Here is a 17,448-nt window from a genome sequence, read left to right as displayed (position 1 = left end):
ATTCCTAGGGGCACAGAACAATGTAAGGAAAGGAGAATATAGATATGGTAGAGAAATGGCTCAGGATAATACTAATCTCTTTAACCAAAAGAAAATAGATTTAACAAATGGGGTACAAGTGCTTGGATTATTATGTATCAGCAAAATATAATAGAGTTATTAAAATTAGTCCAGAGAGGGGCACCTGGATGGCTCTGTGGGTTGAGTCTGATTTCTATTTTTGCCACAGGTGGCATTCTTGGGATGGAGGGATGAGCCCCATGCTCCACATGCTCTGTGCTCAGTGGGGAGTCTGCTTCTTCCTTTCCCCCCTTCTCTTCCCTCCCACTCATGTTTTCTAAATAAATAAATAATAAAATCTTCAAAAAATAATTACCTTATTTTAATAATTCAATAAAGCAAAATCTTTCTGGGTGCCCTTCATCAAGGCCCATGAATTATCAGGTTTTCCACTCTAGCATATGAAGACAGGTACTGATCTCTGACTTCATGGTAGCTCAAGTATTACCTCCTGCAATCCTTTGAATGGTTCTTTCCTTGACTTGGGTAGTTTTCTTATACACTTATGCTGCTCAGTTCTCAGCAGAGGTCTTGAAGAGGATCCTAAACAGATTTTCTAGAATTTTCTCTCTGTAAGGCATTCTACTCTCTGAGAGTCTGTCCTGGGAAATCCAGCCACCTTGGCCAGCTCAATCACTCTTCCTCAGTGAGATCACTGTGCTCCACATGTGTGCTTTTTCCCTGTGCTGTAACCTGGAAAACATCTCTAACTGGTAACTAAACTGGGCTTTTCGACGGAAAATCTGGAATACTATTCTGAAAACTCATCCATTTATCATTGTTTTTATTAACTCAGGATCAATTCAATCCAAGCCTCACTTAAAAATGCACAGATTGATCATTGCATCACTTTTGTATAGGAAGGAATAAAGAAACTTTTTCTAAAGGAATTCTTGAAAATAAATGAGGGCTATACATTCCAGAAAAGAAAAAATATATTATTCTAAAACCAAATGCAGTTTTTAATGGAAATGATCCAAAGAAAAATTAAAATTATTCATTTAGGTCAAAGAACTGCTAGGGCAATTTAAATGGCTGATTAATCTATTCATGGCACTAAAAGAGATTCTTGATAATCACTAAATCAAGGAGGTCTCAAACTATAAGGCCATAAAACTTAAAAAAAAGTGATATAATTTGCTGCATGGTGATTTGATTTGCTATAAGGGTACTTAATTCTCTTTACCCATCCTGGCATCTGGCCTCTACAACCATATTAAATATATTACATAAATAAATGCTGCTAGTGAAGGTCTGCTTAAACTCTTAAAGAATAATCAATCATCAGAAAATATATGCGCAGGATGCCCGGGTGGCTCAGCTGTTGAGCCTTTGGCTCAGGGCGTGATCGCGGTGCAGGGATCAAGTCCCGCATCGGGCTCCCTTTGAGGAGACTGCTTCTCCCTCTGGCTATGTCTCTGTCTCTCTCTCTATGTGTCTCTCATGAATAAATAAATAAAATCTTAAAAAAAAAAGAAAAGAAAGTACATGTGCTTACTCAATTTACTCATATGTTACTCTTGTTTTAATTTACTTCAGACTTTTGAGCTGCTATCAATTGAGTTGCCTCATATTTGAAAACTGATCTGACAAGTAGAATATCTAGAAACTAGAAGTAAATTCTGTGTGCTAATTTCTGCCAGCCCCAATTCCCAACTTAGGCTCTTTTCTTATTTTTTAGTATAAGCAAGAAATGTTTGACATTTTTAATTTTATTGATTTTAGGATAAAAACCAATATAAATCATTATGCAAAATAATACATAGTATAGTTTATGATATTACATGGTTGTGATATAGTTTATACTAAATTCATAGAGGAAATTAAATCAGAACTCTATTATTTGACAGCTATTTTTAACCTATGAGCACTTGAACTTTTTTTCTTTAGCATGCATTTAGTTAGTTATAAGTGGAGGTTTGAAAATTACTGTTATACATTTAAAGTTTTTACTACGAATTACATATTGAGAAATTGAAATTAGTAGAGGGAAAAAACAACATTTTGTATTATTCTTTCTAAATACAATATATTAACAAGAAAATATTAAATATATAGACAAAGAGGCATTAAAAGAAAGATGTATTATTTCTGTCACAACCTGGTCTAGGCAGTTGATTTATATGTGGATTTATTAATGAACAAATAAAGCAAATCTTGTTGTAGTGTTTTGTATGGATTACCAGGCCAGAGAAAACTCAGGAAAGATACAGTAAATCTGATTGATTTAACAAAACCAATTTAAATAAATTTTATGGAAAATTGCACCTAAGAAAAAATATGCATTATTTTGTGCTGACAAGAAACATTTACCAAAATTAATTGGTAAATTATAATTAATTGATCATAAAATAGGACAAGATCAATTAATTTTGAAGGGCTGTGATTATTTGTTTATGTTCTCTGACAAGAGCAGAATAAGTTATATATATCCAGAAGTTAAGTAATAAAACTCTAAATAATCTACTGGTGGTGAAAGAAGTTACAAAGAAACTTACGAAATTTATCTTCACTTGAATAATAATTAAATATAGTAAATCAAAACTTGTGGAATGCATGTTAGCAGTGCTTTAGGAATATTGCAGCCTCATCTGATGCATTAGAAAAGAAAGACTTGGTCGGGGGTCTGAACCCGCGGGAGGAAACAGGAAGATGATCCTAGTGCAGCAGCGGCGGTACAATGAGGTGAAGGAACGGCTCATGGACGTCATGGCCAAAGAGATGCTCACTAAGAAGTAAGTCCACGCTCCTGGACCAGACCAATTCTGACCACCGCACACGGGCCATGCAGGATAGGTATATGGAAGTGAGTGGGAACCTGCAGGATTTGCATGATGATAAGGATGGGTTATGAAAGGAGGAACTCAATGCCATTTCAGGACCCAATGAATTTGCTGAATTTTATAATAGACTCAAGCAAATAAAAGAATTCCATCGGAAACACCCAGATGAGATTTGTGTGCCAATGTCAGTGGAATTTGAGGAGCTTCTGAAGGCTCGAGAGAATCCAAGTGAAGAGGCACAAAACTTGGTGGAGTTCACAGATGAAGAGGGATATGGTCGTTATCTCGACCTCCATGACTGTTACCTCAGATACATTAATCTCAAGGCCTCAGAGAAACTGGATTATATTACCTATCTGCCATCTTTGACCAGTTATTTGACATTCCTAAAGAGAGGAAAAATGCTGACTATAAGAGAGACCTGGAGATGCTGCTTGATTACCTTTAAGATTACACAGATCGAGTCAAGCCCCTCCAAGATCAGAATGAACTTTTTGGGAAGATTCAGAATGAATTTGAGAAGAAGTGGGAGAACAGTACCTTTCTTGGATGGCCTAGAGACAAGCAGTGCCCTGACCCATGCTGGAGCCCATCTTGACCTGTCTGCATTCTCTTCTTGGGAGGAGTTGGCCTCCCTGGGTCTGGACAGATTGAAATCTGCACTCTTAGCTCTAGGCTTGAAGTGTGGTGGGACCCTAGAAGAGCGAGCCCAGAGGCTCTTCAGCACCAAAGGAAAGTCCCTGGAGTCACTTGACACCTCCCTGTTTGCCAAAAATCCCAAGTCAAAAGGCACCAAGCGAGACACTGAGAGGAACAAAGACATTGCCTTCCTAGAAGCCCAGATCTATGAATATGTAGAGATTCTTGGGGAACAGCAGCATCTCATGCATGAAAATGTACAACGCAAGCAGGTGAGGACAGGGGAGGAACGAGAAGAAGAAGAGGAAGAGAAGATCAGTGAGAGTGAAAGTGAAGATGAGGAGAATGAGATCATTTACAACCCCAAAAACTTGCCCCTCGGCTGGGATGGCAAACCTATTTCCCTACTGGCTGTATAAGCTTCATGGTCTAAACATCAACTATAAGTGTGAGATTTGTGGAAATTACAGGTACCGAGGTCCCAAGGCCTTCCAGCGGCACTTTGCTGAGTGGCGTCATGCCCACGGCATGAGGTGTTTGGGCATCCCAAACACTGCCCACTTGGCTAACGTGACACAGATCGAAGATGCTGTCTCCTTGTGGGCCAAGCTGAAACTGCAGAAGGCATCAGAGCGATGGCAGCCTGACACCGAGGAAGACTATGAATACTCCAGTGGGAACGTGGTGAATAAGAAGCCCTATGAGGACCTGAAGAGACAAGGACTGCTCTAGTGTTCAGGGATGTAGCTCAGCTTCTGGGCTTGCCCAGGCTTACCTGAAATCTCCTTTTTCTATTTCTCCCAACCAAGTGCTCCTTAAAGACTCTCCTACTTAGTCTTAAGGTCTAGCATGCAGAGTCTTGTGAAAACCAAAGCATGCTGGCAGGTTGCAAGGCTGAGATGTGTTTTATCTTTGTTTTATATTAAAAGATTCTGTCAGAAAATTAAAAAAAAGGAAAGAATTCTATAAATGAATGGTTCAAGAATTAAAATATGAAGTTTGACAAAATCTGATGCAATTTAAACCCATAAAAAGTAGAAGGGAAATAATAGAGATAAGAACATATATTAATGAAACAAGACAAAACAAAACATAAGGAACAAGATTGTAACTAGAAAGTCTAATCCAGGAAAAAAAAAAGAATACACTAAGATTAAGTACTAGAGATATTAAAAACATGTGATACAATTATTAACGTATTTATACCAATAAATGTGAAAAAATAGATGGAATAAAAAATTCAGGGACACAAACTTCCTATAACTGTAAAAAAAACAAAAGGGAATATAAAGGAAGGGAAAAGAAATGTTGGGAAATATCAGGAAGGGAGACAGAACATAAAGACTCCTAACTCGGGGAAACGAACTAGGGGTGGTGGAAGGGGAGGAGGGCGGGTGTTGGAGGGGCATGGGTGACGGGCACTGAGGTGGACACTTGACGGGATGAGCACTGGGTGTTTTTCTGTATGTTGGTAAATTAAACACCAATAAAAGTTAATTAAAAAAAAAAAAAAACCTGTGGGAGACCTGCATATTCTCACCTATTAAAGAAATTAAATCTGTACTTCAAAAGCTTCTCTCCTTAAACAACTTAGATAAAATGTACAAATGCCATGGGAAAACAAAACAAAACAAAACAAAAAAAACAAAAAGAAACTATGGAAGGTCACTCAAGAAGTAGATAAATCATCCTGTATTTGGTTTTTGAAAATTGAAAGCCTTATGCCCTGAAAGTGAATTCAGCCTTGAATAGCTTTATTGTTTTCTTTCTCCAAATATTTTAGGAGTAAATAATACCATTTATAAAAACTATTAGAAAAAAGAAACTATTAGAAAATAAGAGGTCGAGAAACACTTTCCAATTCACGTGTAGCTTAACTCATCCACAGACCAGATAAATATATTGTAAAGCAACAGACAAGCAAAAAATAAACAAACAAAAACTAAGAGTTTAGTTATGAACATAAATTCAAAAATTCTAAATTAAATATGAGCAAATCAAATGCAGGACTCTATAGAGAAGACAAACATTGGGTCCAATTGTAATTTATCCCAGGAAAACACGATTACTGCAAATTTTGCCATCCAAGCAATGTTATATCCCATATCAATAGGCTGAAACATAAGAAAAGAAAAACTGTGATCAGTCAATCATCTCAATAGATGCACAGACACTTGGCAAAATTTAATATCCATTTATTATAAAAACTCTCAATAAACCATATATAGAACGAAACACCCTCAATCACACTAAAAAGAAGTGAATTTTCTTATATGCAAATTTAAAATGAAAAACAGTGCCAACAAACTTTAGATCCAATTACTTTTACTTGTAAATACTTCCAAGAATTTAAGAAACAAATAGCAATAAATTTGCAGATTTTTTTCAGGTATTACAGAAAGTAGAGTAGGGAGAAACATTGTGATTTATAGGGAAAAATATCTCTAACATAAAATTTTTAAAAAGAGTATTACAAGCAGGAAAATATATTGGTATTGTTGAAAATAATCCAGTGGTATATCATAGAAAGGCTGATGGCAGATCTTCTGTACGTGGAAACTTCAGGTATGACTGCAGTGGAGGTGGAGCTGTCCATCAGTATGGAAAAGATTGATGATTTTCAACAGTTTCCCATTTTCTGAAAGAAAAAGAATGCCTACCTTTCACCAACACACACACACACAAATCAAGTCCAGTTGGATTAAATATTAAATGTGAAAGTATCCTTTACAATGGAACTCAAGAGAATATCCTTATGATCTTCAGAAGAGAGTTATGTCAATAATGTCATAAACAAGACAGAAAATGTGAAGGAATTTATTGACTGAAGCTAAATGCAAATCTATATAATCAAAAAAACAAAAGTAAAATAGGCTCCATGCCCAGTGTGGAGCCCAACAAAGGGCTTGAATGTGTGACCCCAAGATCAAGACCTGAGCTGAGATAAAAAATCAGACGCTTAACCAACAGAGCTACCCAGGTGGCCCTATAAGACATTCAACCAACAATAAGATAAATACAAACGCTGCAAAAGAAAAATGGATGCAGAATATAAAAAAAGCATTTCACAGAGTTAAAACAAATAGGCAACAAATCTAGTACTAGATGTTCAGCTTCATCAGGCAAAGCGATACAAATTAAAACACTAAAAATTAAGATTTTATTTTTTACCAGTAGGTTTAGCAAAAATTAAAATCTGACAATAATGAAATTTGGAAAATATTTGAAGCAACCAGAACTCATGAATTGCTCAAAGTAAAAGTTTTATAAATACATTAAAGAAAAATTTGGAATAATCTACTAAAGTTGAATATACATTTATCTCTTGACCTAGCAATTACACTCGTAAGTATAGTCTAAAATCTGCATTTTTCTGCCAAGAATCCCATAGATAATCTTTATGACATCATCATTTACAATATCAGAAACCCAGAAATGACTCACATGTTCACTGACAGGAAAATGAGTCTACTGTATGTGTCTGTATATACATAGTATAACATATATATTATATTATCATACATTTATTATATGTATATATGTACAAATATACATGTAGCATTATGCATATATACTAAAATACTACATAGTACTAAAAATCTTTAAGATTTATTGTGTAGTAAATTAGATAATGTTCAAAGACCAAGAAAACAAATCACTAAATATATTTTACTTGCACATGTAATTATTGTAAAATAACATATAGAAAGAAAAATATTGAACAGAACATTGAAGTATTGAGTTTTGGTTAATTCTGAAAGAAAAACTTGAGAACATATCAGTGAGAGCCATAATAGGGTTTTCAACTTTATTTCTTTAGCTGGTTAGATGAAAAAAAAAGTGCTTTTCCCCTAGTACTCTTTAAGATATTCTTCAAATGTATACTTTTTGCATATTTAAGATGTTTTAATAAGCCCCCTGATAAATATTTGCATGGCAAACAGCAGCACAGTTGAGTAAGCATTTTTTTTTTTTATTGAGCTAAACTTTACATAAAATACTGAGTAAGCTTAAGGTATACAATGTGTTGATTTGATATATTTATGTTATAATTACGACCACAGCTTTAGCTAAAACTTCTATCATGTCACATAATTAGCTATCTATCTATCTATCTATCTATCGATCAATTGATCGATCTAACCATCTATCATCTACATATCTATTTTGGTGAGAACGATTGAGACTAGTCTGTTATCAATTTTGAGGTATATTATACAGTATTATTGACTATAATCCTTATACAGAGCATTCGATCTCTAGAACTTCGTTGTATTGTAGTTGTGAATTTGTATCTTAAAACATGGTAGAGGGGCACCTGGGTGGCTCAGTTGGTGAAGCATCTGCCATCGGCTCAGGTCATCATATGGGAGTCCTGGGATCTAGCCTCACATTGGGCTGCCTGCTCAGTGGGAAGCCTGCTTCTCCCTCTCCCTCTGCCTGCTACTCCCCCTGCTTGCTCCCTCTCTCTCTCTCTCTCTCAATCTCTGTTAAATAATAATAAATAAATAAATAAATAAATAAATAAATAAATAATTCTTTAAAAAAAAAAAAACATTGTTGAGAGAGTTTTTCCTGGTATAATTTAAGATAGCAGCTCTAATGCTCAAAAGCTAAAAATCCTGTTTGTCTGATGATCTGCTAGATATAGAAGGCAGAATTAAGTATGAGAAGGTAGCAAGAACCCCTCTATTTCTACATGATAGTAAGTGGACTCTTGAACACAGACATGACTTCTGCAGTCGAATGCTAACTCGTGAAGCCCGGCCAGGGAAGATTGCTCACCCTTCACTGGCCAGATTCATGGCCCTCAAAATGGGCCTGCCTCACTAAGGAGCAAAGTAAAGAAAAAAACACGGACACAAGCACTCACTTAAACCGGGCCTACTGCATCGCCTCTGTTATACTGCTCTTTTGCCAGCACAGCTGTATATCCCACACAGGGAAACCAATCTTGCTATATCTGCACCAGTCTTCATTCTTCTTTTTTTTTTTTTTTAAATGGATTATTTTTTTTTAATTTTTATTTATTTATGATAGTCACACAGAGAGAGAGAGAGAGAGAGAGGCAGAGACACAGGCAGAGGGAGAAGCAGGCTCCATGCACCGGGAGCCTGACGTGGGATTCGATCCCGGGTCTCCAGGATCGCGCCCTGGGCCAAAGGCAGGCGCCAAACCGCTGCGCCACCCAGGGATCCCAGTCTTCATTCTTCTTAATTTCTTTAGCTTGGAACAGACATGTGATCTTGCCTAGCTAATGAGTCTAGGAGGATTTTGTTAAAGTCGCTATATATTACATTTCTATAATTTTGAAAGAAACTTTGCTGAGGAATGCCTTCTTTCCCTCATGACATTATTTCACGACAGATTCAGCAATTTCACTATTAATAAAAAGGCTACTTTATATAGTTTAATAGTTTTATAAACTAGTTTTCATAATTTAAAAATCACTTTTATGAATTTTAAAAATTGCTTAGGATTTTTATAAATCATTTCCCTATCATCGTCTATTTTCAAACAATAAGCATGGGGTGCTTTATGAATACAAATAACTTACCAAACAAAGTCTTCTATTTACTCTTTCTACATTATAGGACATTTTGAAAGAAAGTGAAATGATCTCTCTACTTGTTTCTCTGTTCTTTTAAACATTAGTTCAATGCTTTGGAAAACCATCGAATCCTTAAAATTAATAATTTCAACATATTCATTTTCCTAATGATAAGCTGCCCAAGGTGGCAGGAAAGTTCCTGCATCAGATCCCCAGAATTTTTCCTGTGTAGTCCGACTTTTATTCAGGATTTGACTGAGGCTCTTGACTTGTTCAAACTACGTCTAGTTGTTCACAAACGGCAACGGGATTTGCAGTAAGTGGGCCAGCTCTCCTAAAGGGCGATTTCTGGGATAGAATTATGTAGTATGTATAATGGTTTATTGAAAATCACAAATCCTTTTAACATTATCACTAAGAAAATGAATGGTCATTATTTGTGCAGGTTGGGTAATCGAATTGGAGACAAAAGGTAAAAGCCCCATCAAACCACAGAAAGAACTTTGATCCTGATCATTTTATGTTATCTAGTCAAATACAGAGATTTCAAAAGAAAGACTCTTTATCATGTTCTGGTTATGCTATAAAGTGTACAGAGAAACTAGGCTTGCTCTTACGTTAGTTGCTATTTGTGGTTCATGACAAAATTCCGCCATATTATGTTGAAGATTCAAAAAGGAATACTGATGACACATCACTTAAGTGTGACACTTCAATACAGCATTCTTGTCACTGAAAACCCACACAAAAATTGATAAGATTAAATGGGTACCTTCTTACTTGAGCTATTAAGTCCAATTGGTAGCTGATTCCTTTTTTTGAAAAAAAAAGGAAGCAAAGTAAAATATTTCAGTGCTTTTTTTTTTTCTTTTTTGAAAACCAGCACTCTTGCAAGAAAAATCTTGTATGACTGAAGTCAATGGATGCAGCAAAAAATATTCTTTGCCTACTTGGGTATCAAACGTTACTCCTGTAGCAGCAAAAGCTTTAAATTCAGTATGTCCGGGCCTGTAGTTCCATTTACACCCTGAAATTCTAGAAAACAATTTTAACTGGATGACCCATTACTCATTTCCTCCTTTGTTCTCTCTCTGTCTAGCTGGCTTTATGATAGCCTCATTATTACAGCTTTTCCGTCTATATCTCCTGTAGTCATCTTGTTAGTGCTGTTCAAAGATAAACCATTTAATTTTCTCTCCCGTATAAGATCTAGTTCATTCATTGAAAAATTTTCTTTAAAAATATCTCTGGACAGCAGACAGCAAGTCGTGTGAGATAGATAAATCTCATTTAACTCAGCATCAAAGCATATGTGGGAATCAAAGGGATTTTAAAGGCTAAATAGATATTATAAACGATATGTTTTGAAAACCCTTTGCAAACTCAATGAACTGAAAGAAGGATAGTAGGGCGAGTCCACAGCAGCTCACTGCCAGTTTCACGACTCTCCTGACCTTGTGGGTTAGCTCTGAAGACCAGATGTAAAAGAATGGAAACCTTTCCTGCCACACTCCTGTCGTTCTCCAGGTAACTTCCTTTATACAGAGAAGAAATGCAAATCAAAGTTGTCTATTAAAAAAAAAAAAAAAAGCAGTCTTCAAATTAACATTTCTCTCTCTCTCTCTTTTTTTTCTCCAAATTAACGTTTCTGATATCTTTATACATTGACCTATAAAACCTTAGAAAGATTTGGATGAGCAGTAAAAGTGAGCAAAAGCTTAATAACATTAAAAAATGCAACAATACTGCCATCTATTGCTTCAAATATTTGTCCTTTAATACTACAATGTGTATTTCATGTTTTAAAATAAAAATAGGTGACTTATTGTGCTGCTTTTCTCTTAAGTAATTTTTTTTAAAGATTTTACTTATTTATTCATGAGAGACACAGAGAGAGAGGCAGAGACACAGGCAGAGGGAGAAGCAGGCTCCATGCAGGGAGCCAAACGTGGGACCCAACCCGGGTCTCCAGGATCAGGCCCTGGGCTGAAGGCAGCGCTAAACCGCTGGGCCACCCGGCTGCCCAGTCTTAAGTAATTTTATACAGATCATATAATATATAGGATTTGAATATAAACAATAATTTCTTTTATGACCTTACAGATGTCATATAACATATATATGATTATCCTTCAACAGATTGAATAATTTTACCAAAGTACATTTTGCTTTCTAAAGTTTTCTTCTTTTAAATTTCTTCAGGAAAAAAAAAAGAAAAAAAAAATAAATAAATTTCTTCAGGGTGTGAGCGGAGTGTCACACTTGGCAAACCAACTATGAATATTAGCGTGAGTGAAGTTTAGGGTAGAGATAATTTTTTTTTAATAAATGAAGCAATTATCTGCCCTACATTTACACAATCATACTGCATTTTGCAGCTTTGTTGAAAGTCTTCTTGAAGAAAAGGAAAAATATAGAAAACATTTCAAAATATATTTTTTCTGTCAGAGGGAGACACCAAGAAGGTTATCACCACTCTAGTTTCCTTCTGAGTTTTTTGTCCTGCGCTTAATTCAGCCTCCTGTTAAAGTCTATGGGGAATCTGCCCTCAGGATTCTAGTGTCTGCTCAGACTTTGTTTTGAAGAGCGGGGATCAAACCTTACCACCTTTCTCAGCTTCTGGAAAGTAAGATCATAGACATTATAAAGAAACAATGCAACCAGTCTTTCATTTTAAGATTCAGCAATCTTTTCCTGTTGGTTTTAATTTAGGACTTGGAATAAGTTGCAAAGTATTGGGCATATATCTGTGTTCACAATTTTTTAGGCTTACTTGCATTATTTACATTTCTACCCAAGGATTAATGCTATTTTGCTATTTTATTTTCATTTTGTTTTTGTGGAGACCACATGCTATACCATAGTTGATTTGTTGTTGTTGTTGTTTTTAAGATTTACTTATTTTAGAGGAAGATAGAGAGAGTGCACGCAAGTGAGCAAGAGTGTGTGGGGGGTGGGGGCAAGTAGAGGAGCAGAAGGAAAGGAAGAAAAGAGAGAGAGAAAGTGAAGCAGACTCTGTGCTGAGCAAGAGGACATAGCTTGACCCATAGCTTATTCACATGACCCCAATATCATGACCCCAACATCATGACCTGAGCTGAAACCAAGAGTCAGAGTCTTAACCAACTGCATCACCCAGGTGCCCTTTTGGTTGATTTGTTTAAACAGCCTAAATCTATGGGATAGGTCAATCTGCAGTGCCCTACTGCTGTGCTGCTGCTGTCTAGTAGATGAGACTCACACAGATTTGTCTCTATAAGGTGACTTCACTGAAAAGAACTTTTGCGCTTAGATGATTCTTCTTGGAATATGGTAACTTGTATTCACATTTCTGGTTTCCATCAAAGTTTCTATTGTTCCAGTGTTGCTAAATCTGGTTACAGTTTATTTAAATTCATAAAAGATGGTAGCTTGATATTTTTTGTGTTAAGAATCATGAAAGATATTGATGTTCGTTCGTCCCTACACAGCTTTCTAATCAAACAGTCGAGAACATCCATAAGAGAAGTACAGTTTCAGTACAAAAGACCTGGAAAACTGATGAATGATCAGAACAATATGGGAAGGAAAGAAGCATCTAGATATACTACCACACACTTCTCCCTCTCAGAAGTTACTGATTCAGTAACCACGGGGCAGCTGTCACCTTGCTGTGAAAAGCCAGTCAGGCTATTTCATCTCTTTTCCTTACTCTACCATTCCTTCCCCACAGGGGTTACTATCTCTCTGAAATAGCAAGGTTAAGCAGGGCAATATGACTTTAGGAAAGAATAAGCTAAAGCAATGCTTTATTAATGCCCTACTGCTGCAGAAACAAACTATTTTGTAGCTGAGAACAACAAAAATATAAAAATATATTCTATTATGGTTCTGGAGGTCAGTAATCTAAAATGGGTGTCATGGGGTCAACACCAAGGTGTTGACAGGCATGAGTACCTTCCAGCAGCTCTAGGAGAGAATCTGTTCCCTTGACTTTTCCAGCTTCTAGAAACAACCTCCTTCTCTTAGCTCATGGTCCCTTCCTCCATACAAAGTGCATCATTTCACTCTGCTTCCTTTGTCACATATCTTCTGTCTCTGGCTCTCTTACCTCCTGTTAAAAAGATCCTTATGACTACATTGGACCCACACAGAAAATCTAGAATAATTTCCCCATCCCAAGATCCTTGATATAGTCAACTCTAAAGTCCCCTTTGCCATGTAAGGTAACATGGTGTCAGGTTCTGGGGATTAGGGAATGGACATCTTTGTGGGGAGTGGAGGTAGGTAAAAAATAAAGTCTTTTGTTTTATTTTTTAATAATCCATTGGAATTCACATTGTTGATTATTTGGCTTATATATGCTTTATTTCTAACAAGAATGTATTTTATTCCTGGTATATAACTCGCTGAGTTCTTTGTTGGAACGTATCACTTTTATTTTTCTTCTAGTATTTTAACATTTTCTTTTAATTACAATTAGACAAAAAAAGAGAAAAAGAGAAAAGACATAATTACAATTAGCCAAAAATGAAATTTTCTTTAAAAACTTTTAATGGTTAGATATATTTTACTTTTAAAGTCCATGAACTAGTTAGCAGCATTTTAATAATATATTAAATTTCTAAATTTAACACCTAGCAAAATTTTGCTTCACAAATTCACATTTTTAGAATTATAAAAAATATATACAACTTAGAATCTATATTCATACAAATTATTTTTCCCTTCCTCAAAAAACATTTTAAAATTGCAATATAAAGTTTTAGATATGAAGGCACTGCCTACTTCTGCATCATCTGGCTAATGTATGGCAGGGGTGTAACTGCCAATGAACGTTTCACACATAATAGCTTTGGATACAGTGAACACTGGAAGTTCTGGTTTTTCATTCGCTACCACAAGTCTCCAATAAGTGAGGGAAAATATCAAAACAGTGATTATGTGATGATATGACTTCCACAAACTAAGACCCACCTTTTTAATCTTATCTTAGGATGTTCCTTTTCACTTTCATTGCTTCATTCACAAGAGTTTTTTTAGTACTTGAAAATTACTAAGATGTTTCCTATCTCAGTGTCTTCACATAGGACTTTCTGTATGCCTAATACAATATACCCAAAATCACTTTTTTTTATAGAAGGTTTATTGCTTTATGAGTCTCAAGCCATTTGCATGTGTCTGACCTTGTGTCATTTGTAAAAGAGAGGCTAGGGAAGTTTTCAGGACACCTGATGAATTGCCATTTCTATACATACATACAAGAATGCATTCATGCATAACTTGTGACAGACACGAGTTCCCGCTAGAAGCTCTAGGGGACAATCTCTTCCTTGGCTTTTCCAGCTTCTAGAGGCCACCTTCTTTATTAAATAAATAAATAAATAAATAAATAAATGCAGCAAAATGTTCTAATGGTAAGCTCTGGTCTTGTTTTAAATTTGCAAAAAATTAAAATAAGGTGTGATATATATAAAACATATATATGTTTATAAAAATATTAAATAAAATGAATGTGTAATATAAATATAAAACTTCCAAACAATGTAAACATGTTTTAATAAAATGTGTAATATCAACATCAGCTCCTCCAATTTTACATCTACCCAAAGATTCACACTTTAATATTTCGGTTTGTTTGTTTTTGCCAGAATCTAATCATTGTATAAATGGATATGCCTGAAGCAACTTCTGTTTCCATGTAGAATGTAGAAGGTAACTGCAAACCACTGTAGCAATTGGGGGAAAAAAATAAAAATATAAAAAAATATAGTTTAGAAATATCAGATAGTTGTAAAAGCAAGGAGAACTACATGAATTAAAATTCCAGAAAGAAAATACTTTTTTCAGGGTACCATATACATATTAAATCAGAGACTTTGCACTGTGTCTCTCCTCGGGATGTGTCACTCCCCAGATACGCATCTGGGATCCATGGGGCAAAATCAGGAGTCACCCAATTATCCCCCTTATCTTTAAAATGATTTTGTGCTTCCTGTGTCTGCAATTTGAGGTTGTGTAGGATTGGATCTGTTGGTCACTAAAGAGAGACACAGTCTTATCCGGAAATATGAGAAAGTTCTCAATGAACTACATAATATGACTGTTCTAGGATACTTTGGACTTCTTATGGTCAGGGAATAGCCAGCCTGAAAAGGAATTGCCATGTAGTCAGGGGTAATTGATCCTAATCAAGCAGATGATGGTTAGGTTGTTTTTATGTGATGGGACAGGTAGGGATATGAAACCATGTGACCACTGGCACTTCTTAGTTCTTTATTGAGTCATTGTAACCATGAAAGGACGTGAAAAATAACCCTATCCTAAAACAAATATAACTGCCAAAGACTCAAATCCCTCTGTAATAATGGTGTCATTCATTCTGATGAGTAAGTCATCAAAAATTACTAAAGTGATTGCTGAGGTGATTATGAGGTTAAGGGAAATTTAGAATGAATAGTTCAGGAAGAGGAGGATAAGTGCCAGTTGCAACATTAGAATCTATATAGTTCATTATATTAACTTTCCTGTTCTGAATTTAACATCAGGAAGAAGCCCCCACCAACTATGCAGGAGCTATTCTCTAAACCCATCTAGGAAGTAGATCTGTGTGGTACAGGTGGTAGACTGCTCACCATGAAAACATGAACTCAGATTTACCGCTTCTGAAAGCACAGTGGATGGATGGGTCTCAGTCCTGCCCTGCTGGGAAGCAGTGCAGGGAGACAAAGACTAGAGAAGCCTTCAGCCTGTAAGACAGGTCTTCCACTCCAGACATTTGCTAGGTTATGAACCTGCATGTGCCTCAGATTTAGTGAGCTAATCTCAAAATCTCCAAAAGGTAGAATTATCAGTATGAACTGGCAAAGATCTGCCAGGCTTTGAGAGGTCTATACCTGAGGGATGGGGAGGGTAGTGGCGCTAGTCCTGAAAGGCACTGTGAAATCTACTGATCCTACCTACATAGTGGTAAGGAGTGGCCCGCAACATGTACACAGCATCACACTGTCAGCACATCAGCAGAGATGGACTATGACCTTCCCCTAAAACAGCTATTTTACTAGGCAATTGAGGGGGCATCCTACATCTTCTAGCCATTAACAGAGAAATGAGCAAACACTCCTCGGGAATAAACAATGGACTCAGCAGAGAGAAACAGTGAATATAAAGAAATGTTAACAGAAGTTGTCTTCAGGGGCACCTGGGTGGCTCAGTCGGTTAAGCATCTGCCTTCAGTTCAGGTCATGATCCTGGGGTCCTGGGTCTGAGCCCCTCATTGTGCTTCAGCCCCTCATTGGGCTCCCTGCTTAACAAGGAGTCTGCTTCTCAATCTCGCTCCTTCTCAATCTTGCTCTCTCTCAAATAAATGAATAAACTCTTTAAAAAAAAAGAAAAAGAAAAAAATTGTCTTCAGTAAAGCACTAAGAAAAATTAATAGAAGAGATCCATATATATGGTGCATAAAAAGTACAGTCAAATATGGGGTGCTTGAATGTCAGACTCTTGATTTGGGCTCAGGTCACGATCTTAGGGTTGTGAAATCGAGCACTGCCTGGGGCTCCACACCCAGTGTGGAGCCTCTTAAGACTCTCCCTCTCTGCACCCCCCTGCCTCAAAAACAAACAAACAAACAAAAACAAAGATATAGTCAAAGACTAACTGGAACCCAGTGTCAATACATGGTGAAACATTTGCATTTATACATCTACCACATTTAATCCAGTTTTGTTCCTTAATTTTTTTTATCTTGTCAGCTCTTTCTTGCTAGTATACAGTTATAGTTCACATTTAAATAGAACTAACTGAATATATTTCTATTAAAGCTATTTTAAAACTAATCAAATTAAAATATAAAGATGAAAGGTAAAATTGGAATAGTATTTATTATTTCATTTCTGCCAAGTCTATATCTTTTGGAATGGCTTAAAACATAATGTGGAGTTCCTATAAGACCACATAATATATTATAAAATAGTGTAAGATGATTAGAGTCAAATAATGGTTGCTTGATGTATGAAACTTGTTTCTACCTTGATAACTAGTCATCACATAGCTGGTCTCTGCAAGGCCAACCCCCCCCCCCACTCCTGCATACTTTTATTTATGCTTCTGAGAGGCACTGTATGCAGAAAGTCACAAAATGAGTGTAGTTAATAAGATGTTATGGAAACTGAGCCCCAAACCTGACTGAGCATAGTGAGAAGTAAATCTTAAAAAAAAAAAAAAAAAATTCTGATCACATCAACTTTATTATCAAGCACAGAAGCATATTTGCTTAACAGCAGAGCTTTGCACTTACAAAGGATAAAAGAGCCTGTTTGGGGTAATTTATTTTGGAATTGCTCTGTCAAAAGCTAATTTCATTTTGGCTTTGTGAGGCCAATTTGGCTCCTATGTTGGTGTTTTGATAAAGGCACCAGAATAGTATTAAAATTC

At 36.1% G+C, this 17,448-nt stretch overlaps 1 pseudogene; it reads left to right on the top strand.

Moving 5' to 3' along the window:
* Positions 1-2,712: 2,712 nt before the first annotated feature.
* On the top strand, positions 2,713-4,214 carry LOC121479356 (annotated as a pseudogene).
* Positions 4,215-17,448: the final 13,234 nt, after the last annotated feature.

This window comes from Vulpes lagopus, chromosome 20 (genome assembly GCF_018345385.1).
Source record: "Vulpes lagopus strain Blue_001 chromosome 20, ASM1834538v1, whole genome shotgun sequence".
NCBI lineage: Eukaryota > Metazoa > Chordata > Mammalia > Carnivora > Canidae > Vulpes > Vulpes lagopus.
This window is presented reverse-complemented; position numbering and strand designations above follow the sequence as displayed.